Genomic DNA, 26389 nt, shown 5'->3' on the forward strand with positions numbered 1-26389 from the left:
CCACTACTAGATGTGATTGTCACTGATTTCATGGGACTGTAAGAAGAATAGCACAAATTCACCAAAGATCACAATACAAATCAAAGAGAGCAGTGGAAACAAAGTGGGGTCAGAGAAGGAAGAGATCACATCCTATTGGAAGCTTGGAAGAAGCTTCAGGGTAGAGGTTATATTTGAGAGGAGACCTGAACGACAGTAAGGTGCAGGGGAAGGTATGGTCTCTGGGGTAAGGGAGTGCAGACCCATGCAGGCAAATAAGAGGAGGTAAGAGCCTGCAGCCAACTTGTGGGGAGCAGTGCCTTTGGCCTGAATGGGAGCAGTGGGGGCCAGGATGGCCAGGCCAGGAGTCCCTAGTGTGGCCATGCTGTGCAGTTTGCACTCATGTCTACAGATAGTGAAGCTTTCCTGGGCCTAAGTAACATGACCGTACACTGTGGCATAGTGCCTGGGGAGTGGCTTGCAGACTGGCTTGATGAGAAAGGGAATTGGAGGACAGGAATGAAGCCACATAACAACCCAGGTGAACCATAAATAAAGTAGGGGAATGGAAACAATTTGACCTCCATCAAGGAGGCAAGCAAGATCTTCACTTTTATAGGGACATGGAGACCAAATGAGGATAGTGGGCCCTACAAGGGCGGGAGCTCAGGAAAGGATTTAGTTGAAGAGTTGGTCTAAGTCTCCCAGCTAGCCATGGAGCAGCCAGCCTGGGTCTTCAGAGTTATGCTACAGACACATTTCCAAATCCCACTGGGTCCTCCAAACAGCCTGGGAGAAAGTTGGGTATGACCCCCTGCTTCCATATTACAGAGGAGAAAACTAACTCAGAGAAAGGGCCTACCCAGGGCCATCCAAGATGCTCCAGGTGGAGTCAGGGAGAGAGCCGAGGCTCTGGTCCAGGGATCTCCCCGTGCTAGATGTCATTAAGAGTCATGGTGTATCCCAGACAGTTCTCATGGCTGTGATGGGATACGGATGCCTGCATTCTCCAAAGTCCTGTTGACTCTGAGTGCCACTACAGAGAGACCATTACACCCTGTTTCTGTATCCCCCCAAACATCTGGGGCTGGCAGGCCTGTCTCACTGAAATGACTCTCCTTTCCTCTTATTTAATTCTTGCCCTCTCATTAAAAGGGAGAAATCCTCTAGCCAAAAGCTCAAAGAGGAGGAATATGACCTTCTCCTGACTAGAAAGTGTTGTTGTTGTTGTTTTTTTAATAAATAAGTAATAAATGATTAAGAGTTGCAACAAGGCATCTGCCCTGCCTGGGAAGGGCCACTGTCCCCAGAGGCATGCTGTTGCTTGCCCTAATGCCTGGGTGCTGATTTTTAATCTGTTCAGGGGTGTCAGCATCATCCCTAACCTGAAGAGCTGACTTCCTCTTCCTGCACTTAGCTGAATCTTGAAAGAGGAGGTGAGAATGATTCTGTGCATTAGTCTTTCCTTATGGAAAGACTAATTAGACTTTACTTATGGAAAGACTAATTGCTTATTGTCCCCTGGGGGGCCTGTCAGTTTAAGACCCCAAACAATGGAGTTACTCAAAGTCATTGAGACTTCCCCAGGAGCTGAGGGTAGAGTATTTCCTGTTACCTGACCTACATTCATCCATACACGATTTAGGTAGGGCCCTGTAAACACTGTAGGGCCAAGGATTAGGGAGAGACGGAGCCTTGCAGGGCCACTGGTTTGGGGGAGTTCATCACCATGCTGTCCTGCCTCTGAGGAGTATCTGGTCCCTATAATAACCATATTCACCAGAGCAACATAGAAATGATACCATCCAAGTAGAAACAGAAGCTTGAGTGATAGAAATTTCTCTCCTCTGACCCGCCACCGAAGGCAGAACACACAAGCACTGCACTGAAGGGCCCTAAAGTTGGTCTGTTGTGTCCCTAGGTTTCCTTGTCTCAACACTTCCTATTTTGGCAAAACCTTATTGACCCCATAGAGGCTCCATGCTTTCTCCTTTTCTTGCCAAAACCATACTCTGGTATGCATATGATGAAGTCATTTATACTAAGCTACAACTTTTGTGGCTACCTCTCACAAGGTTACTTACACCATGATAGGGATAAATCTAAGGTACTGACCTCTATGTAGAATTCATTAGAGCTTGGGAAGCAGGGTTCAGAAAGATCTCTCCAACACCATGACAGAGTGGAAAGAGCACAGAAGGGAGAATGGAGAGTCTTACTTTCTAGGATGGCTCTGCTGCTAACCTGCTGGTTGGCCCTGTTCGATCATTGAAATTATTTGAACCTCCATTTCTTCCTTTGAGAAATGGCATGACAGTCCCAACTTCCCACCATGGTTGTCAGGATGAAAGTAGATGAAGAGGTATCAAACACTTGGCACTACTGTCACATCTGACAAACAGTACGTCCACAATAAATCTGTTTATTCATTGTTTCTTTCATCCTTTTACTCAGTTGCTCACAAAATCCCTTCACAGGGCATCTACCTCATCCACCTGCAGGCCATCCTTGAGTCTGAGACCCAGCCCTTTGTATCCAAAAAAGCTCCCTGTCTACAGTCAGTCCTTAGCACCCATCTCTTTAGAAACCTAGAACTCCCATTCATCAGGGGCAGATTTTTCCAGAGGAAAGGCTGAAAAGCATGGGGGCTGCAAGGAGAGAGGCTGTAAAGCTTAATCTTACTCAAGTTTTGTTTCTGGGCAACTGCAAATCTTGCTTTTAGCTTCTTCCAAATCAGCTTCCTGTTTATTGTCCCCGGGACCTGACAGTGGCTCTTGTCCCACCTCAGCCAGGGCAGAGATAGAGCCAGAATGTCAGGGCAGCAGGCACCCAGTGCACAGCCTGGGGCTGAGGGATAAAGCCCTCCAAAGCCTGCTGCAGAGGGTAAGGCTGTGGATGTGAAGGGAGGAGACTGAGCTGTGTCAGACTTGAACCCCAGCTTTGCTGTCACTGAGCTCTGGTTTATCTTGAGAAGTTTTCTTGAGCCTCTTTGATTTCCTAGTTTTAAGTTATCAGGGCGCCTAGGTGGCTCAGTCAGTTAGGTGTCTGACTTCAACTCAGGTCATGATCTCATGGTTTGTGGGTTTGAGCCCTGCATCGGGCTCTGTGCTGACAGCTAGCTCCGAGCCTGGAGCCTGTTTCAGATTCTGCGTCTCCACTCTCTTTGCCACTCCCCTGCTGCTGCTGCTGCTGCTGCTACTTCTCTCTCTCTCTCTTTCAAAAATAAATAAATAAACTTAGAGAAAAATTAACAAAAATAAATTATGAATGATAACATACCTGAAGTGCCCAGGATGGTGATCTGTAGCTATTGTCATCGTGGTTATTGTTTGTCATTAGAGGGTTACAGAAAGTTGCTGTGCCTATACAAGGACATTAGGTCACCTGCAAGGTTTCTGCAGGGGAACCAGAAAGGCTTCAAGTTTCCATCACCTCCTCAATATTTCCCTGGGTTAGAAGTTCTCCTTAAGATTCAACCTTTGGGAGCAACCCCTGGGAGCACACATACGCTGACACTCCTAATCCTTTTGTAGGATGACAGTCCTTTGGATGGCAAGTCCTCCCTGTCAGGTGGTCTTTAGCAACCAGCAGAGAAACTTGAAAAACAAAGACAATCAACAGTCAAGACCACATTTCTCCAATGTCCTAGTTTTCTCTTAATTTCAAGAGTCCTCAAGGGCTTTTTTTCCCTTGCAAAGCTGAAATGCATTCAGAACTACCTCCCCTTTCCCCAGACCCAGACATCTTAAAAAGAAAACCAGGAGACATCAAAGCAGGGAAGCCTAGGAAGTTCCATTTGCCTCCAGATCCATACCTCAACTTTCTCACTGTCTAAGGTTGATTTACTTGTGATATGAGGCAGGTGATTATTTTCATAGCAATTTTGCCCCATTCCCTGCCGCTGAGTGAGATTTGCAAAACTCTTGCATTTATGTCTTCTCATGTGATTGTCATCTCACCAACAGAAAGTGGAAGGGAAGGAATGCAAATACCAGTTCCTTTTTTCTCCAGATCCCATGTTCTACACCAGAGCTCTGGGATGGGTGAAAACCTGGGAATTGCACAAGCAAGCAGCCAGGAGAGGGGATCCACAGGGCCATGCATTCACCACCCTGGACGTTATTAGCATGCAGCCTGCATTCTTCAAGACAGCACTAGGTTCAGTCTGTCAGTGAGTGATCTATGATGTGTCACTTGTGCTATTAACAGGCATTTTCCATTTTGGCAGTCTCAGCACATTTAGCTCCTCTTCCACAAGAGCACCGCTCTGTCCTCCATTAATAACCACTTTCAAACCCCCACAGTTCCCACCTGGGCTGTTCCCTCTCATGCCTGCCTCATAGTGCAGGGCTGGACTCTGCAGTCATTGGTGATGATGGGGACATTCTCTGTTCTGAATGTGTTGCTATTCTGTGGCCTGAAAGGGACAGGACAAAGGGGAACTGCCGTACACACTGTGGGCTTTAAGTAAACCTCTATTAATGAATGAATTGGTTAAAGGTAGATATGAAAAAGGACTTCTCTTCATGGGGGTGGTATATTGCTCTCTGGGCCAAGTCCCATAGCAAGAGATGAAGGAGAAAAGGATGAAGATAGTCCAGGCTCTGGCTCGTTGATGCTTTTGCTTAGCAAGGGTGGGAAGACCTGTATAAAATTTGTAGCATAGGGCCCCAGAAGGGGAATTGTTTTGAATACCCATGGAGGGTTTCAGGCATAATAAGACCTGTTGGGATATTTCAAAGCATGTCAGTCAGAAATAATTAAAAAAAAAAAACCTCTCCCATTCTACATGTTCTGCCAATTTAGACACTTTATCTGGTTACTGCCTCCTCAAGAATCTTCAGTGGTTATGAAGGGAAGTCCTAGCCTCTGCTCCATGTGAGTTACTATCTTACTATCCAGGCTCCAAGCTCCCCACTAGCTTTTCCATCCCACTAGCAATGGGGTGTGAGAAACAAAATTCCTCTTGATTAATAAAACCCTGGATTTCTTCTCAAGTGGACTTCAAGTCCCAACTGACATTGAAAGCCTGCTGTAATCTAATGCCATCATCTTACCCAGTCTCAGCTCTCATGTCTCTCACAGGAAAGGATGACAATACACGGATGTGTCTGTTTCTCCCCTTGTGCCACTTCCCATGACTTGAATGCTTTTCTTCCTCTTCCCTTCTTTTTTCAAAGCCAGTCAGAAATCATCCCATCTTCCCTGGGGAGCCTTCCCTACTCTCTTAGCTCACATTCTTCTTTTTCATAAGTCCCTACAGCACAGATGTCTCATTGTCATGAGTTGACAGAGGCCACGTTACCCTCTTCTTATATCCTTTATGGTGCTCAGTGCTGAGGAACAACTATACTGAGATCCAACACAAAAGACTAACTACATAAATGCCACCCATGGCTAACTGATCTGTCACACTGATTCACTAGTGGTGGCCTAAAAGGAATGGAAAGCAGAGGAGCTAGAAGGAGAAAGCAGAAACAAGGCCCAGAATATTCATCTAGATGTTTCTGGTACTATCAGTTGAGAAGCAGTGGCCAAAGCCAACTGTGGCCATTTCAGGAGCCCTTGGTACTACTCCAATGGGGATCAGCAAGTAAGACCTCACTCACCTCAGTCACCCTGCTTTTCTAGCAGAAGGTATCCATGCCACGCTGTGGCATTCCATTGGACCTTCCTTTGGAAAGGTTTGATATTTTCCTTGCAAACAACCACCAAAAAAAGAGAGGAATCTATGGACCAGGAGGGAAGTAACAAAGCCAATTTGGAATCAACTTTGGCCAAGGAAATGGTGCAATCTAGCTTTAATGAGATTAAATCAAATTACGTCCAAGAGAAGATGTAATTATGACAGCAACTTCTTTGGGGGCAGGCTGGGATTTATTCTCTTTTGGAGAGCCAAGACCGGATTTAGCTTTTCATGAGCCTGGGGCAGCAAAGATATGGGGGAGCTTCAGAATGTTTCTCTTTCACAGAGAAAAATTTCAACCAAAGAAGAAAACTCAATTAGGAACAGCAAATGAGAGAGAAGAGCTTAGAGGGTGACCTGGGGTGGATGGGTATGAGGAAAAGACCCCTTTCCTAATAGTTTCATAGTTCTGAGAACTGATAGAATAACACTGTGCTTGAAAGCCTGCACGTGGGAAGATCTGCAGGAACATCAGTGACCTATGTAACATTAGCCATCCCCCTTAGCTATGGAGGATATGTGCCAAGACCCCTAGTGGATGTCTAAGACTGCAGATAGTACCAAAACCTATATATATTCTATGTTTTTTCCTATACATACATACTCATGGTAAAGTTGAATTTATAAATTAGGCACAGTGAGAGAGTAACAATAATAACTAGTAACAAGAACATTCATCATAATATATTGTAATAAGTTATGTGAATGTGGTCCCTCTCTCTCTTTCTCAAATATCCTATTGTATGATACTCTCTCTTCTTCTTGTGGTGATGTGAGATGATAAAATGCCTACATAAGAGATGAAGTGAGGGGAATGATACAAGCACTGTGATTTAGTGCTAGGCTATTATTGGCCTTCTGATGATACCCAGAAGGATCATCTGCTTTCATACTGTGGTTGACTGTGGGTAACTGAAACCAAGGGAAAACAAAACCACAGATAAGGGGAGACTACTTTAGTGATACAGTCAAATCATGTTGGAAGCCTACAACCACCACTAAAACTCATGATTGAGCACTCAATATGTGCTTGGTTCTAGCCCAAGAACTTTATATTTATTATCCCATAAAAGAGATCATCCTCATAATTCAGTGAGTTAGCTATTATATCCATTTTGCAGATGAAGAAACTGAGCATCAGAAATGCTAAGTTTGCCTAAGAGTACCCATCTTGTAAGAGGCCAAGTGAGAATTCAAACACAGGTCTTTTTGACTCCAAAGCATTCTGATCCAGTATTTGAGGGATACAAGGAGAAAACTCCGGAGGCTCTTGAACTCTGGGTGTACTTCCATTGCAGTGTGCACTAAACTTTGCTATAATGACTTATGCCCTGCCAGACAATGAGCATCCTGTATCCTCAGCACCCAGCAAAATGATTGCTTTTTTAGGTCGGGTCCCAAAGAAGTAGGCCCTAAGCAGAAGATCAGTGTGCAAGTGTTTAAAAAAAGTGCTCCCAGGAGATACTTGAGAAGGAAGTGGTTCAAGCAAGGTAGAAAAGGAGAAAAATCCAAGCAAGGCTGTGATTGCAGGTGAAGTCCCTGATCCTGAACAAATCTCTACAGTGTAAATTACAGTCCGAATTTGGATCTCCTGTAGGAGAGAGAGCCATAAGCCTTCTGTGAGAGGAGGGCTTGGGAAGGAGTGGTAAACTTCTTGGGCTTTCCAACTCCAGCTCTTCCTTGAATAGCTCTAGTAGCCTAAGGACAGTCCTCTCAAAAAAGACACAGTTGCAAGCCATTAGCAGCAAAGCACTCAAAAGCTGGGGGATGGGTACCCAGATAAGAAGTGTTTGCCATAATTATGGCCAATGAACTTGGGAATCTAAATTGAAAGCACCATATCAACCTTTGGAGTCAGAGAATTCTGGAGCAAGAAACTGAGTCACAGTGCAGCTGAGTGAAGGACTATTTGTTTACACCTGCTGGAAGTCAGTTGCCGTAGTCATGGTTGGTAACATAGATCAGAGGCTATGTGGCAGGATGCAAGAGGTACCCAATACCATATGCTATAGTTTATTTGTGAATCTAAGCATGGGTGAGTTTTCTATATGTCCAGAGTTTGTTACTGAGAAAGAGGAAGAACTTGGCACAAAGATGTTTTATTGACATGATAGGGGCTATAGGGAATGACCAATTGAGGAAGAATCCAACTCTTTTGATTGTAGAAATCATGACTTGATGAGTCAGCCACTAAATGACTATTCAGAAGTCTAAAGGCCCTTCATAAATCCATATATGACTGAATCTCTAGCCTGAGAAACAGCTCCATCTTTCATACCAAGGGGAAGTAGACTGTTTTTCTCTCCCATCTATGGGCTTCCTTGTTCTAACTGTGACAAGAATTGGCCAGGAATAGTGTTTCAGCCTTGGGGAGAAGGTAAGAAGAGGTCTGTACCCTCAGTCAACCCCATGTCATCAGCTTGGCTTCCTAAAATACAAGATGCTGGGGACAGGGGCAGGAATGAGGCTCAGGTGAACAGGGAGTGGACAGAGGTAGAGAAGACAGGAACAAAGGAGACTAGAGGGTCTCTGACTGGGAGAGAGGAGTCTGCTGCAGCCAGGTCTCCTGGGGCAGTGTGTGTGGGGATTACAAACCCTCTGAAAGAGAGCCAATCTGCCCCCTTTACCTAACAGCTTTACCTCCTCGCAGGGGCCTGGCAGTGTTACAGCTACTGCTCTCTCTTTTTCCTGGCATAGCTAGCCTACATCAATTGACTTCTTCCTCTAAGACTAGTATTGAGAAACTTCCTGAACAAAGACTCTTGTGCATGACCTCAAGTTCTGCCAAAGTTACAGTTGGCACTCCTTGTACTTTATACTCCATTCCTGTCTTGCTCCCTCAATTCATCCATCCTGAGAGTTTGCTTGGATTCTTCTTCTTCCCTTATCTCCCAAGAGTAACCATCAGCTCCCATTGCTTTTTTTCTCAAAGTATTTCTTCTGTTTCATTTACTTTCTCTGGCCATGTGATAGAGTGGAAAGAACATGGGATGTATGTTCCAAGGATCTCTGTTCAAATACTGGCCTACCCACCTGCTGGCCATGTGGGATTGCATGCTTCCTTCCTCTCCTTCCTCCTCCCCTACCTTTCCCTACCAGCATCTTGTCCTCCACCACCTGGACTGCATTGCCATTGACTTAGAATCCACCTGTGAGAACTGTGTGCACACTTCCTGCCTCACTACTCACACTTTTCAACCAGGCTAGGTGCTCTCAATTACCTACAATAACCATTATAGGGTTGGTTTCTGCCCCAACAGGATCCATCAGAAGTTTTGATTATGAGAGAAAATCTGACAAAATTAAAGGCTTCTTCTTTTTTTTGGTTTTTTTTTTTTTTTTTTTTTTTTTAGTTTTAGACACAGACTTCTGACTTGTTTGTAGCTTGTTGATGAATGAAGCCTAGTGGGATGAAATGGTCACTTTAGTACAACTGAATACTTGTATGAATGAATGAATGCCAAAGAGGTTAGAGTTGTTAGCATTATGTACATATCAGCAAAATCATTGAATGGCTGGAGAGTTAGGAAAAGACAACTATGGCAATATGTTCTACATTATAGCATATTAATCAGAAATTTGAAGTATGTTAAGGGAAGTAGATCAGGAAACAGTTGCCATTGTAATGATAGTTTGTTACTTAGAGTTCCCAAGGGCAAGGGAATCACCAGTCCTTGGAGACTGGCAGTCAGAAGGCAGAGGGAGAGGGCAAACTGTGGATGAGAGCCTTATTGTGGTTTCTGCAGGAAGAAAAATGGGCAAGGAAGAGCAGGCAAGCTGAGGATTGGCTGTTTGAATAGTTTCAGTGGGCTTTGGGACAGAGGCACTGTCCTTAATTGTCTGGTACTTGACTCTGGGATAATCAGGGCTGGTGGATAGTGGCCAGGAATGGAAAAGCCCAATAAAGGAGGTGGTTGGGTGGGGGCTGTGGATGAGTTTGCTTGTATTTAAAAATTGCATTCACAGGCAAATTGTTTACTATCTCTAAGAACTGGTTAATGCTGAGAGGAGCAGAATTTTCAGGGTCAGCAAGGTCCCAGATGTCAAGGCATCAGAATAAAGACCATGGTTAATATAGTATGGTCAGTAAAGAAAGAAACAAAGCTAGTGATAGGAAGTCTATTTGTCCAGTGTAGAGTATAATTCTGACCCAAAGGAAACTGAAGTAAGTGAGTCATCTCCCGAAGGCTTGCCATTCTATGGAAAATGAAATACCATAGGTAAGTCCAATGAAAGCCTTGCAATTCACACAAACTTGTGAAATTAAAGCATAATCCTTCTTACTTATACTTAGTACTGATTAATCCTTTTAGTCCAAATAAAGACTTTTCTTTGTCAGGGATATTTTAACCAGAACTCTAAATAATGAATATGTTAATACTGGTTCTTTGTTAGCATAAACTGGTTTTTAAATATGACATTGAGAAAACCTTGGGAGCAAGTACCAAAACTAACAGTGTGATGAGAATAATTGTCTTTTTCAAAATAACAGATTTGTGTCAATAGCATATCTCCTTCCCAACTAAGCAGGCTGCTCATTCATGAGAACTGAGTGGATGCCAGATGACTCCACTTGATCCTTGTCCCCTGCTGTGCCTTGCACACGGGACTCCCAAGGAAGGAGGCGAGACAGGGTACCACACACAGTTATATGCAAATGTAGTATAAACACACAGAACTGTATGTGTGCATCATATTTAAACACTAAACAGAAATAAGAGTGTACAAAGTGTTACAGGGCCATCCTGTTCACATAGATGAATTCACATGATTGATGCATTGGCTTGTTCTCTGAATGCATACAGATCATAAGAGTGCCTAGCTTTTAGGAAAGCTGTGTGTTTGCTTTCTTGAATCTCCGCTTCTCAGGGTAGAAGCCTCCCTGTTCCTGTTCCATGACCAGGTAGTTGGTCAGTTAATCCAAATATTTGGTCCAAATTGTCAATCAGTAAATATAGAACACACATATGATAAACTTTTCATTTTAATTCAAAACATGCATAGATGAATATTGTAAAACTTTATAAGTAGGGCCAAAGCCACAGGCCTGGGAATATAGATCTGAAGATGACTGTTCCAGTCTTTCTTTTTTTGTATAAACTATACTTTTAAAGCATCCTTGACAATTTCCAGTTGCAATTTCTTCAAAGTAGACTAGGAGGTTACATGTGTGAAGAATCTGAGTTCAGAAATGTAGATTTTTTATAACTTTCATTTTAATCTTTATATTTGTTTCAGCCAAGTCTAATTGATATCAATTCTTCTTAATAATTCACCTTTGTTTAGGTGAACTTGACTTAGTTTTCACAAAAACTCTTCTTCTATACTTTTTTATTTAAATAGTATTAAATTAAATTAAGTAATTCAAAAACAAGTAGAACCACATAAACCAGTATGATAGCAAACACAACTGACTCTTGGTAAACTTACCACCCTCCTGGAGGCAGCAGAAGTGTGCATGTGTGTGAGCGAATAGCCCACCCTCTTGGCCTGCCTCACTGTGAGACACAGCAGCAGTCACCCAACATTAGGAGGAAAAAATAGCACGGGGAAGCCAGGGACTCCTGAAAGTGGAGATTCACTAAGAGAGCTTCTCTTGTATTTCCTGATCTCATCCTCTCTTCTTGTTCTAGAGCTAACAGTACTTTATGCAGGTAGAGTCGACATATACTAAAATGTATGAATGTTAAGTGTGCAACTCAAAGGCTCAAGTAACTATAGCACCCAGACCAAAATAAAGAACATTTCCATCATTTCTCAAGGTTCCTTCTTGTATTTTCCAGACAATCCCTGCTCCCCTAAAGATAACCACTGTTCTGATTTCAGTCACCATAGATTAGTTTTGCCTGTTCTTGAACTTACACAAAATCGTCTCAACTTTTTGACACGGCTGTGTCTGGTTCCTTTTTCTTAACGTAGCAATTTTGATTTTGAAATTAATCCATGTTATTCTAAGTATCATTAGTTTATTCTTTTTATAAATTGCTGAGATGTATCTGGTTCTCATCTTCCTAAATGAGTTCACTGGTGACCACTTCAGTTGAGAAGGAGAGAGAAGAGAGAGAAGGTAAAGGCAAAGCCTTTCAGTTATCATTCTAACCCTGTAGTCTTCACTAGCTGCTCTCAGCAGTAATGTGTTCACCCAAAGGCCCAGGGGATTATTTCCTCCAATACCATGTGCACTAACAGATCAAAACTTAAAACTATAGTCATTACTTACTTAGCTATGTTTCTCTTTTCCTCTACCCTACACCCTCAGACATGGAAGAACAGGTTGGGAAACTATCTTGGGTCCAGCCATCACAAGACTGGTAATTCATTGTGGATTGCTCAGAAGTCACCATCCCATTTTCAGTACTCACCAGTGATAGTCATTGCTACTTGCTCATCAACATTTACAAATCCTGCCTAAGGAGACCTATGAGATTGCATTTGTCCACGCTGCCAAATGAGTCACTCATGGTTAGCATACTTGGGGTTATTTGAACATAGACTATTTTGCAGTTATCTTGTGATAGTATAATTCAGTGAATCTACTTTGGGGTAAGATGAAACTGTAAAAGAAGACCAGCCCTCTTTCTGTCCTGAGTTCCATGCTTTTGAAAATCTCATCTCCTCTGCATCAGGAAACATTGGTGGCTCAAGGCCAAGTCCATTTGGCAACTCTTGAGGCTCTGCTCAGCATGACTGACAAGGCCAGTGGTTGTCGAGAGGTTCAAGGAGCAAAAGGAGGGTGGAGCTCAGATTGTTCATGCTGGGCAGTTGGCAAAGGCACATTCTGGAGGTGGGGGCAATGCTTCTTGATCAATAGAGATAGTGAGCAAGACAGGGGACAGAGTCTGCTGGCAGGTCTGGTCCATCCCTCATTGCTTGGGTTGGTTGGTACTAATTGTCTAAAACTCTTTAGGCTGGTCTCTGGCAGGACACTCTTGATGAGTTTGCCTTAAAATTTTGGTTGTATGCCTTGGTGCCTTGTTGACAAGAGTAGGCAGGATAAGCAAGAAGGCTGAAAAGGATAAAATAAACATTAGGAAGAAAGCTCCTCACCTTTATCGTCTGGATGCTTTACCCTGTCACTCCCATCAAAGAACTGAGATATTTATCTGTTCTGATAGATGGAGAACTCTGGATTTTATGCTTAAGAATATGTTGGCTGAGCTCCATCACTGGATGTCAGCCTCTTGATTTGTAGCTCTATGAATTCTCCAAGAGGTGAAGAACATTTTTGGCTTGCTTTTCCTTTTTTCTCAGTGGAAATCTGAGTTCCATAGATGGAGTCCAGGACAGAGAGCTACACAGACTCATGTGGCTGATCCCCAACTGACATGTCAACAAGTCAGTCAGAGTTCTCAAATGCCAGGTCCCACTTCTGACCAGGAAGAATTGCCCTCCCCCATGACAGAGGTGTGTTAGAAGAGTCCTTGAAAAATGCATAGAGATCTGGGGAAGATGATTAATATACAAAAGAAGCACTCCTCTAATAGTCAAACTTGTTTTCTATTTTAAGGTAAAAACCAAAAAGTCCTGACAAGGAGTCTCAAGGGACTCAATGAGCAGGCTGGGGGCCCAGAATGGCAAGATGGGGTCTCTCCAGGAGGCCATATGTGGGAGGAGGGCCCGACTGTGCTACTCAGCTCTGCCCAGCTGTCAGGTGTGGAGTAGCCAACAGGAGGTCCCTCCCTCTCAGTCATCAGTATTCATTACTTACATGAAGCCAGCTGGTCAACCCCACCCATTTGGGAAGAACTAGAGGGTGGTGGTGAGGGTTGAAGGAACCTCATACTTGACAAAGGCACCTTTAGATTTGTGCTTAGATTCACTTAAAGAAGAGTATCTGGAATGAGATGAATTTGACTTTCAGGTGTGGGGAGAATTTTAAAGTGGGGGATGTCCTCTACACTTCAGTGAGGTAGGTGGGGGAAAAAGGAAGCCAACTGGACAGTCCAAGAAAGACAGGATTGATCTGGAGGAGAACTGTGGGCATAATGAGAAGTATGATGATCTCACCTCCTACTCAACCACATAGAGTAAAACACTCAGCCATTCTCTCATGTTCCCCACTTCCAAGGAGAGGCTCTTGGTGCACCTTTTCCTGTCACAAAACATATCCTCAATCTCTGCTCGTAGGATCTACCCTGAGACAGCAGCCCCTGAGAGCACAATCCTCTCCCACATGGCTGTAAGCCTTCCCTTCCCTGCCATATTCTTTCTATTTCCCCATTATTGAACTTACTTTTCACACATTCACTCCCCTGGACTCACCTGCACCTTGCCACATCCATCTTCCAAAACACTATTCATGGCATTCATGTAGTCATGCTCATACTTTAAATCAAGATTGAAGGCCCACTCTTCCAAGAAGCATTTCTGGGTTGATGCTTCCCTAGAGGGTTGTAAAATATAGATACTCTTCACCTCTGTTCCAGGAGCTTTACTTTCATGTCTCTTTGACTCTTAAGTTCTTGCTGTTAATGATGACACTTGGAATGACATATTTTTTCCCAAAATAGATAGCTCAACTAGGTATCTGGCTTTGGGTAGAGGATAGGGGCTTCTAACATGGGGCCCTAGGAAGTTTGGCTACATCGCTTCTTCTTTGACCCTTCCTAATGGGAAGTGAGACAAAGAAACTATGATACCTTGAGAAATAAATATTCTCAGTAGGGCTCTGGATCTAGACTGGAGACCAGTGGTTCAGAAGCTGTTTTTCACTCTGTGACTTCCATGGAGTCTCTGAAGACTCTGTCAAGCCTGTCTTCTTCATATACAGTGCTTATTTTCCCATTCCCCTCTCCACCCAACATCACATAGAGACAGTGGGCCAGTTCCCATTAGGGAGGGCTGATAACTTGGTGCCCTTAACACTGCTCTTCTTCATTTATTCAGCCTTCACTCAGAGCAGTGGTTGTGCACTGTGAGGGGTGAGGACAGAGAAAGAAGACACCTGATGGCAGGCTTGCCCCTCCTGTTAGTGCCCTAAGTTATCCTGTTCCAGCCCCAAACTTGATACCTGGTCAGCAAAACCAGAGTCTGGCAAGACAGGTGAGACTTGGCTGGCAGATGATCCATCCCTGACTGCTTGGGTTGGTTGGTATTAGCTATCCCAGAATCACTAGGTTGGTGTCTTGCAGGACACCCTTGATTAGCCAAGGTAAGTTTGCCCTGAGATTTTGGTTATACAACTTCACTTCTTGTTGACAGGGATAGGGGGGATGGGGAAGAAGACAAGATGAGAAAGCATAAAATAAACATTGATAACTGGTCAAAGCCTCCTTAGAAAAGTGATTGTTGCTCCTGGGGTCTCCTAGGGGTCTGAACCTTTACCCCAAAAGCTTAGAAAAATATTCTTTGCAGTATACAGTATTTTTCCTGAAAGGAGTTGTCATAAACATAATTTTCTTCACCTTATGACACACTCAGGACATGTTTTATTACTCCTTATGATGTAAGAGGCAATAAAATGACAAAACAGCCCCCACCCCTTAGGCAGGTTCTTTTGTCATGATTTCACCCCCAGAAGAATAGCAAACACAGCAAGGGACTTCACTGTTGATCTCATCTGGATACTAAGCAGGTTCTCCAGATAAACTCTTTTATCCAAGGATAGTGTTGCCTGGAATGGAGGATGGGGGCAGAGAAGCCTGGGTGCTGCAGAAGATGGAACAGGTTATGCTAGAAGATGTGGAAGGGACAGGCTCTGAGGAGGAGGAGGAGGAATAAACAAGAAGACTGGGGAATGGTTTGTCCTCCATGATCCCCTGGCAAGCTCCTCAAAATTCCTGAACTTGACTAAATTCAGGAAAACCCTAGGGTTACCCCCCTAGGTTTCCAGGGCCAACAAGGAGAAGTGTTTGTCAATATCTACTTGCATTTTTTACTGAGTCTTCAGATGTGTCTTCCTTTCCTTCTCAACTGGGTTGTAGAGAGGAAGGTGTACATTAGTTTGAATGCTCACGTAGATCCCTCATCTGAGAATCAATCAAAATCCAGGAGGAAGTAGAGTGAGCTCTCTCTTGACTTTTTCTCAGTCTCTCTCAATGTGTGCACATGTGCAGGTGCATGATGCAGAGGAGGTGAGGCATCCTGGCCAGGCTGGTGAGTTGGCATCACTGTCTCCTCCTGTCCACGATATTTTCCCTGTAAAAAAACAACAGGACTATAGAAAGTCACCAGCCTCCTCCCCTCCAGGATTGGTGATGTGAAGATCAAAGGAAAGAAAGTGATAAGAAGACAGTAGACAAATGCAAGAGATTATGACCCTCCCAGTGAAGGACACAGGGCCTTCCCGAACTCCAGCCCTGGTAGCTCTCATCCTGCCAGCAGGGCCCGAGTCTGCACCTCCCACAGCTGCTCGATTTAGAGATCCTGCGGAGGAGTCCCCGCTGATCCCTTGAGACCCACAGGGCTATTTCCAGCTCTCCGGTTGTCTCCTCTTCACCAGGACTTGTGTATCAAAGCAACCGAGGAACCTTGGTGGCTGTTATTCTCTGGGCCCTTTAGAGATTATGAGCTTTTGCCTGCCCCTAAAACATCTTCCCTGAACCAGGAGCACATATCTCCATGGATAGTCAGAGGCATGGCCCTCAATGACCACCATGACATCCTCCACCCCAGCAGAGCCAAGAGGGCTCCCTCAGCAACTTTCCCAAGGTTAGCAAAGCTCACACTGAACCCAGGCTTTCTGACTTGTGGTCCTGGGCTCTTTTATCTTAAACTTGTACATTATTTTATTGATGAGAAAACAAACAAAAAAAGGGTTCTTATACCCAGATCTAGTTCTTGGGCAAATGACCTAAACCAGCCCCAGGAATGACTGCAACAAGTGCTTTTGTGCCCTGGAATACTCAACTCTCTCTTTGCCTCATCTTTCCAACCTCTAGAATTTAATGCTGTCCTCTAGACCCAGATTCTGGAGTCCTCCACCTACTGCACAACATGTTAAGAGGAAATCTGGGTTCCTCCTGGCTGTGTGATTATTGACAATTCATTTAACCTCTCTGAGCCTCCATTTCATCACCTATAAATGGAAGTGCTGAAAACCTTGTCTTGACTACACCTCTAAAATAAAACATACAATGGGGCTTCGTAGACTACAAAGTGCCATTGAATGCCAGTTGTGAATATCTTTAAATTTTCTCTTAAGGCTACTTTCACCCACATGGTAGAATTCCTTGTAAGAACCAGGAAGAATTGTTGTAGTGATGTCTAAGCCAGGACCCATCAGTTCAGCTAAAGGTGGTACTGCTCTGTCTATACTCAAATGCAGATTTGGCACTGGGTTAACAGGAGAAGAAAAATCATTATTTTTCAAGTTATTTACAGTTTTTTTTTTCAAGGAGCAGAAGATCTAGGAATTAGGGGTAGAGTGAAAGAGTGAGCATATGTGTGAATGTTTGAGAGAATAAAAACTAAAGAGTGGGGGTAGCTCCAGAAGACCCCTCAATATCTATCCTAAGCCCTCTGCCGATCACCCTTCAAGGTCTTGTTTACTCTTTTTCTGGCTTCAGTCCTAGGTGTCTGGGTCAAGCCTACTCTGTTATTTTGGAGCAGGAAATTATTGACCCATAACACAAGCCTATAATAAATAGCCTCATGTCATAAAATGCAAGCCCTCTACAGAGCCCTGCATTTGGAAAACACTGAGGCATTTGCAAGTTACTGTCCAGAATATGTTTGGTATCTTGCTGCCCCCTCCCCTTCTTCTGCAGAACAGGACAGCCTGCACCTGGCCAAAGCCAGGGTCAGCCCCTCACCCACAGACTGATTGCTCAATGGGCATTTGCCCTGCCTTCCATTTCATGTTCAGAACATTTAAAAATGTATAAAAGCAGAGGGGACAGCTTGCAAAAAAGCGGTTCACCATCATCATCCAGAGTAGGCAAATGCCCCTGGAATGCCTGTAGCACAGCCTCCCTGTCTCTGAAGCTAGTTAGCCATAGGCAGGGACTGAGGGGCAAGGTGATGTGTGCAGGGACTGAGTTGGAGGGGAAGGTGGACACCTTAGGCTGAGTTGAGCTCAGCCCTAGGGATAAGGACTTCTGCCAGTCTGGTACAGGCCTTGGGGAGGCTCTCTCTGGAACTTGACTTTTGAGGTAAGCAGACAGGGCCAAGAACAGAATGGAGCATGCATGCTCCTGGACTGGACTTCTAGATTCAGTCCCCAGCTGAAGTTTCCAAAAATGCCCTAGAAGCCATGGAGGAACCTATAGTTCTTCCTAAGATCTTGGTCAGTTTGATTGTGTAACAATGGGACACTTTTTCCTGTCCAAACTTTTTGGCTCTGCTTTGGCAAACTTTTTGTTGGAACCCTGATGAGAATGGAGAGGAGCTTCTCCCCACTGTCCTTATAACCAACTTGGGTCAGCATGGGCCTGGCAGGGAAGCAATTCACCTGGGTACAGTCTGGGAGGAACCAGAAGGCTCCCGTCTTGCAAAATCATAGTTTTAAAGCTTGAAATCCTCTCATAAGGGTTTCATATTTTCTCAGTAAAGCTTTCTCTCTGCCAGTTAAAATGTAAGTCCTTCTGGGCAGAGGGGCAGTAAATGAGCTTCTGCTGGGTCCTGGGACAGGCATGTAGAGAAGAGGCCAGAGACAACAGGACACCCCAGACCCTGAGAGTCAGGGGATGTAAGTTTCAGGGAAGAAGACTGTGTAGGAAAGATTGGAAGGAACAAGGACAGAGCCATGATTGCAGAAGCTTAGCATAATGGAACGTGAATATTTGAGTCAGGAGATCAGTGTTGGACTCCCAGCTCCACCTCTTATTTAGTTGAGGTTTCTTCAAGCCTCAAATTCACCATCTCTAAGTGAGATTAATTATGTCTACCTCGCTTGTCTGCCTCCCAGAGTTGCTATGGTGACATGATTAGATGGTGAACATTGAAGTGCTTTGCAGAGTGTGAAAGGCTCACCAATGTCAGTGGTTGTTATTTGTAAGCCTCCCCTCAGCCTCCTCAACCCCCCTTCCACCTCTCTGCTGGTTCTTGCACGTGTCTGCTGCTGGCCAAGCTACAGACCTGCTGACTGGGCTTCTGGTAGAGACTGCAAATAACACTCCACTCCCCGCATCTCTCCAACCTTGTAGCATCAGTATCCCCCTGGACATCCCAGGCTGCCAGCCCCAAACCTTCATGAAAACCAATGCATAGAGGCTCCAATGTCAATTTTGGGAGGCTGTGTCCATGGGCAGCAGACACTGATCGGTGCTATTGCTGTGCAAAACAGGAGGGGTGACAGAAGGGAGCCCCGGGGGGCATAAATGCCTTGGCCCTGAGCCTTCCCTCTCCAAAGGGCTTGATCTATGTTTCCCTGTGGCAATGGCTGTAGAACAGAGCCAGGCTGCCAGAGTATGATGCTGGGAACAGGAAGGAATTTGCCAGACTCAACTCTGGAACCAGTTACATTTGCCATCTTTGGGAAAAGAGAAGGAAAAGTATCTTGGGTTTGTTATAGGCCAAGCCTCAGGGCTGATCAGAGGGGCAGGGAATGAATGCAGTCTTTCCTCCCCTGGAGTTCTCTCCTACAGGCAGATTTGTGATGCAGGGAAACCCACTTCCAGCATTTCGAAGCCACACTAGACAGGCATCCATATGCACACAAACTAAAAGGTTTGGTTTGATTTTATCCTACTGAAATACTCACTGAAGCTCTACCCAAGTTCTGTATATTATCTCATACCCCAATACCTTCCTCCCTATATTGCTTCTAAACACATGCACACACACACAAACACAAACACCCTGTGCCCCAAATGTTTGGTTCCATCAGAGCAACCCTTGCTTTCTCAGGCTCTAATTTGGGCATGCAGTAGGTTAAAAGAAGAATCCAGGGGCACCTGGGTGGCTTAGTCGGTTAAGCGTCCGACTTTCTCTTAGGTCATGATCTTGCGGTTCGTGGGTTCGAGCCCCGCGTCGGGCTCTGTGCTGACTGACAGCTCAGAGCCTGGAGCCTATATCAGAGTCTGTATCTCCCTCTCTCTCTGACCCTCCCCTTCTCACACTGTCTCTCTCTCTCTCCTAGAAATAAATAAAAATATTAAAAAAAAAAAGAAAAGGTGTGTATTTAGATCCTTTGCCTCCTTTAAAAAAGAAAAAAGAAGAAGAAGAAGAAGAATCCAGTTCGGGCATTTTTATCTGAGGAATGCAAATTTTTAATTATTTAATCCATCTGGAATTTATTTTTGTATTTGTCATGCAGTAAAAATAGAGAAAAGATGGAAAGCTACTTAGTTTGTTGTATCACTTTTACCCTGATATAAAAACAACAACAAAAATACTACGTAGACTTATTTTCCCCGTGGAAATAGATTTAAAAACCATTGTAAAATACTTGCAAAAACAAATGCATTATTACATTAAGATTCAACTTTGCCTTCTTTTAAGATGTTGGTATGTTTTAACTTGACAAAAAGGGTAGAAGCATGGAAAGAGCAAGGAATTTGGAAAATACCAAATTTCTCCAGGTATCTCATATGAATCAGAAAGCCTAGAGGTCTTGGGGTCCCCATGGTCCCACTGAAGACTTCTGTTAACTTCATATAAAAAAATCCAAGACGCTTTGCAGAGCTTGAGAGTGGGGAACCAGGAGTAAATGTAGTATTGATCCAGATCATGCTACATCAGCACAGCTGTCAGGGTAGGTAAGTTCCAAGATGATTGTTGTAATGGGACTAGTAGAGTCCAAATCACACTCTGTTGGTGTGAACCCCCAGCTGGCTGGGCCAGGGAGTGGTCTGTTATCACCATGGACATACAGTTGCCTCCACTCTCTCCCTCAATCCACTCTCCAACCCACCACCAGTGAGAGCTTTCTGGGGTGGAAATTCTATAATGTCAACTGTCTGGATTCAAATGTTTCAAAGATGTCATGGTTTTGTAGCACAAGTCTCTGACTAGTGGGGAAATCATATCCTCCACATACTTTATTCCCTATCTACCTGATTGATGCTGGTCATACTCCTTAGTGAAGCATAACAGGCCTTCACCTCTGGCCTCTGCTCATCCTTCTAGAAACATCTTTACCACCCCTCTCCTATACCTGTTGTCTAACTGTACTAAACTATTTTCAGTTTCATGAATGTGTTCTCCCTCTTATCTCTGAGATGTGTCCTTTGCAATTCCTTTGGCCTGGAATAGTTAGGCTGAATCAGGTGTTCCCTTTCTGTGCTGCTGGTAGAAGCAACTGTCTGGTCTTGACATCCATCAGAATATTTATTTCAGTATAATTGCATATTTATCTATGCTCCCTTCTAGAATGGGGACACCAAGGGCATGGGACATGTTTTATCCAGTTTTTATTCCTGGTTCCAGCACTGTGCCTGAAACAGAGAAGATGTTCAGCATATTTGATGTAATGTATTGTGTCCAACATTTAGCTCTTTCTCTGAAATACTGTACAGTATAGTTAGGGAAAACAGAATGCTGCTAACTGCCAATAGGCACAGACACAAACAATTAAGACCTTGACAGGAAAGAAGAATTTCAGCTACAGGTAGTGAAGAGGTTAATCCCAAAAACAAAAACAAAAAACAAAAAAATCAGTAGCCCCAATATTATCATTCACTTTAGCTATTTCATTATTCATTTTTAAATAAAATCTATTGAATGCTCTATTGGTCAGGATGAGTTAGCTGGTGCTACACTAACAAATAAATAGCTCCATGGTCTCAATAGTTAAATACAAAAAAAGTTTGTGTGTCACTTGGGCAACATCTCCAATATAGGTTGGTTGGGGGGGGGGTGGAATACTCCACACTATCTGAGAAAGATACTACCATCTTATAACTTTACCATCTGGAGCATATGACCTTCTTGTTTTCGGGTGAAGAACTAGCTGGGAACCACAGAGTAGCTCTTCTGTGGTTCAACTCAGAAGTGACATGCATCACTTCTGCCCCCAAGCTATGATCAGATTAAATTCCCCTCCTAATAAGAAGGAAGCAGGGACATGTGGGGGAGCTGAGAGTGAATGTTTGGTTAGGGGCACTCATGCTACCATAAGAACCAACTATGTTCAAGATTTCCAATGAAGCACTGAGGATAATATAAATGAACGTGTACCTCCGTCTCTCCCCCATGGAGTTCATAATAAAATGGATGATAAGAAGTTTAAGAATGAACATAAAAATCATAAAGCAGAATGTGCTGCTAGGCTTCTCAGCTACAGTGATCTTCCTAGTAATGAGTTCACTACAGTGAGCCAAGTTTCAGAGTCAAGTTCATGGGAGACGTGAATTAACCCAGCCTCTTTCATACAATCCCTATATCTGTGCAATAATACCTAAGGCACACTACTGCAGGGGATTGTTCTTTCCATTGTGTTATCCTTGATATTGAGAAGTACTCAGCTTGATTTTCTTCCCTTCTAGGTATAAAGTTTTGTTCTGTTCCTCATATTCTCCTCTCTTCCTTTCTTCTCTAGACAGGCTATACTCCTGTTCCTCAGGAATTACATTCTGCCTCTTTCTCTGGTCAAGGAAGCTGAATTCTTAAACCAGAATTTCATATTATCTTGAGAGGCTAAGAATAAAACCAAATCTCCCTCTAATATGAGGAAATCTTGAGCTTTGGAGATTCAGAGAAAGTCAAAGTTGCAATAAAAATGTATAAATAAACATTTTCTTACTTTGCACCCTGTTATCTTTGTTGAGGCACAATGGCAGAGTGCAGAGGCTCGTTTTCTGTCTTTCTTTTTTATTCTCCATGCAGCCTCTCTTTCTCACCCTCTGCCAATTGTCTGGTGACCTTCTGTCACTGCAAGTTATTCAGGCTTTCCATATATGTCTGCACCTTCCAGACAGTCTCTGGTTTCACATCCAGAGATGTGAAAACCCTTCTTTTCACCCAATAAAAACTACCTGTCCTCAGTCTCCTCTCTCCTCAGATGACCTGTGTACAAACACCAAGAGCACTGGCCTGGCCAACTGGTCGAACACCAAGAGGTACAAGATTATTTGTGGGATCTCAGGGCCCAGGGCTGCTCTAGGTTAGGAGAGGGAGGTTTGGCCCAGCCAAGTAGCCAGCTGGCTCTCTTGGCTGTATGTTACTGTCAGCTCCCTATCATGTACTGGTCTGGAATATAAATGTACTTGGAAGGCATAGAATGAGGAGAATAAAGACCACAGAGGGGCCACCTTGTGCTTTTCTCATATATCAGCAGCAGACACAAACAGGGCTATGTGATCATGAGCCATGAGTATAGTATATTTTTTTCACTGTCAATTTCCTGTATAAAAATTATCCCCTTCCCTATGCTTCCTCTACACATTTAATCTGTTACCTGTCAATAGATGATTGCATTTTTAGAAAGAACTGCTCAGAAAGGACCATGGGCAATACAAAGGAATGAACACCACTAGATGAATCTCAGGCATCTGTGATTATGTCACAGGGAAATACATTTTCATGAATGAGGACCTCCCAGCAAGTCTAAAAGCATACCACATGGGAAAGGCAGCTAGCCTTGACCTGTTGAGTGGCATTCCTCAGCTTCCACTCAATTCAAAGCTATGAAACCTGTGTTTTCCTATAGTGCACAGAAGAAAAGCAATTTTTAGTGGTCTGTGATTCACTCATGGAGAAAACTGAAGCAGGTTATTGGGGATTTTCAAAGAGCAGGTAGTGAGAGCTGGTAAGTGTTTAAGGTCCACTGTCCAAGTGAATAGGGAGGTGAAGTGAAAACAATTCATATAGCACTTAAAAAGCAACTTACCTTTCCTTATTGAAACATTTTCTGGAGAATATTAATGTTAGTTGAGACTTTAGATGTTACCTCATCAAATGCCCAGTCAGCATAGGAATCACCTTTCCAATGTCCATGAAATATGGTCACTTAGCCTCTCTTGATCGCACAGAGAAATGGCTGTCCATTGTCTTGGAAGGCACTTAGCCCACTGGAGAATCACTCCAACTGGTTCCAGCACCTATGTATGCCTTTAGCTTGGTGAATGGGACACTCTAGAGATATTCAGTTAAACATGGATGCCCTTATAAACATTCAGTTTCAAAACTCTGTAGGAAGGGGCATGGCTGTCAAGGAAGGCCTGAGAGAAGTTTTGTGGAAATAAAATGATTTCTCCAGTATCTGTCCAGAAGCTGACTCCTCTCATCAGTCATGGCTCCAGGTGCTATGTTACCAACCCACCTTCTCTACTTCTGGATTACTGTTGTTGTAGTGCCATCTTTTCTCTACCTTGTTGCTGTTTTCTTCCCTGACTCTTCCTTGTTGCTTCTTTTACAGACTGAAGCTCCATGTGCTACAACACAGAGATGTTAACATACAGTGACCTGAAATACATGTTTGTTTCTTTCTCAAGTAGTTGTTTGGCCAGCCAAGGCTCACTCCACTGGCTCACACAGGGAATATAGCTCCACATGGCCAAAGCTGAGCAGAGAAGAGAGTCCAAAGACAGTAGTTGCAATGTATGCAGGTGAAGCAGAAATTGCACACATTAATTCCATTCACATTCCAGCGATGCAAATTTAGTCCTGAGGCCTAGCCTCACTGCAAGGAAGCTGACAAATGTGGTTTCTAGTGGGACAGATATGTACCCAGGAAGACAGAATAAAGAGACTTCAGAGCTTGGGAGTGACAATTAGTAGTCTACCACATATTCTGTAACCTCCTTTCTTTCTTTTTCTTTCCTTTTCTACTTCTTCATTCTCCTTATCTGCTTCTCTTTTCTTTCCATCTGAACCAACCATAATGTACAAAGTATAATTGTGTGTGTATAGAGTGTGTGTATATATACACATATATTCATATGCATATATGTCCACACATACATATATATGTGTGTCTGTATGTATTCCATATACACACATATATATGAAAACATGTATATATACATATATATGTATATATATATATATATATATATTCATATATTCTTGCTGTATATACACACACACACAGGTTGGGCTGAATTTGAGTGGTGCCTGCAGCCTGTGTAGAAGGATACCACCAACACAACATCACTCCGGGTTCAGTTTTTCCGGTTCCCTTCCTGTGGTTTTGTCTTTCAAGCAGGCCTCCCTTCCTGACAGATCCAAGGTGCAAAGAAGTGGGGCTTCTGACAGCTCTCAGCAGTGTGCTCAGCTTGTAAGTGAATGGGCTCAGACTTCACTGCAAATGGAGGAAGTGCATGCAAAAGGAAGCACCTTTCCTCCCTCTGCACTCATGCTTGCCTTTGTCATCAGCTGTGCTTGACCTCCCAGGTATTCATCCCAACAACAACCAGACTCAACCATCTGATGGAATCTGCTTATGCACGTAAGAGCCTAATCCTTTAGGTCAAATAGGCAGTACCTACCACTGAGATATCAGAAAAGATATAGACAATGGATTGCCAAAGAGAGGGATTATAGAATCCAACTTGGAAATCCAGGCAGTAGGAAATAAGTTAGTCATGTTCCAGATATTATGCATGCAACAAATGTCTAAAATATTTTTTTGAAATTGTTTTGGAGGGTGGTAGGGAATGGAGTACAAAGATGACTTCTTTTTTAATTCTCCAAAATGCTACCTGCATAAAGAATGAACAAATGTCAGGGACAGGCACATCTTGGCCTGAACTTCAAGTGAACTGATGGCAGGCCTTTCCATTCTGAAAATATAAAAATTGAAAGCTGCCAGGGCTCAGAGCAGACCATGCATTTGCATCCAATTTAAATAATGTGCAAGAATCTTTGGTTGGATGGGAGTTTTTAGCCTTGTCAGAGAACTTTGGAAGTACTCAGAATGGAACTGCCAAGGATACCCATGGGCCATGTCACCTGACAGCTTGAAATCAACTCAAATGCCCACAGTGAGACACTTCTGTACCTGTGGAGAAGGGTCTCCTAAATTCCCATGGAAAACCAGGTATACCTGTCAGAAACTTTCTCTAGACGCACCTGGTCTAGAGTGTGTTACTTATTGGTGCTTGAATTATGAGACCAAATCTCCTCCTAACATCTGCCAGTAGTTCAGCTGCCCACATGCACATTTTAACCAAACAATTCCTGAAGTCTAGAGCCTAGGGCTCTGCCACAGGATGTTCCTTCTCTGTGCTGGTTTTCTAGGCTCACCTACAGTGACCCAAAGGTTGAAGCTACCAGGGAATGCAGGACAAGACTAGGAAACATCACAGTCAATGTGAGGAAAATCACATGCCATAAACATCAGACACTCAACATCTGCTGGATGAGTGAACAGAACAATAGAGAATCAATCCACTCTTGGAAAAACAGCCTATGGATCAGTGGCCAGGCTACATGGAATTCTCCAGAGGGGGATCATATGTATCAGGTATGTGAAACAAATAGCATTTATTATTACCAAGCCAAATTTATTATTTGATAGAAATAACTGAGATAAGCTTACTTACATAATTCAGGGGGAAAGGACGAGAGTATGACTCTCATTTCTGATGTGTATTAAGGGGACTGTTGTTTAGTTCTGTTTATACCCTCATTACTATATAACCTGAATCTTCTTTGACCCCACAGTTGTTCTGAAGGATTGGAGAAAAGAGGTTTATGTTAGGAGTATGCCTGGAACAAGACAAATTCCCCTCATCCCTAGAGATATAAGATTTCCATCAATAAATTGACTCAGGTGGCAGATTAAAGATGACTGCAAATTATGCCATATGCCTCCTTTTAAGTGATGGCACCTACTTCCCCTCCCCTTGATTCTGCAAGGCCTGTGACTACTTTGACCAATCAATGGAGTATGATAGAAGT

This window comes from Crocuta crocuta, unplaced genomic scaffold (genome assembly GCF_008692635.1).
Source record: "Crocuta crocuta isolate KB4526 unplaced genomic scaffold, BGI_CrCroc_1.0 scaffold72, whole genome shotgun sequence".
Lineage (NCBI taxonomy): Eukaryota > Metazoa > Chordata > Mammalia > Carnivora > Hyaenidae > Crocuta > Crocuta crocuta.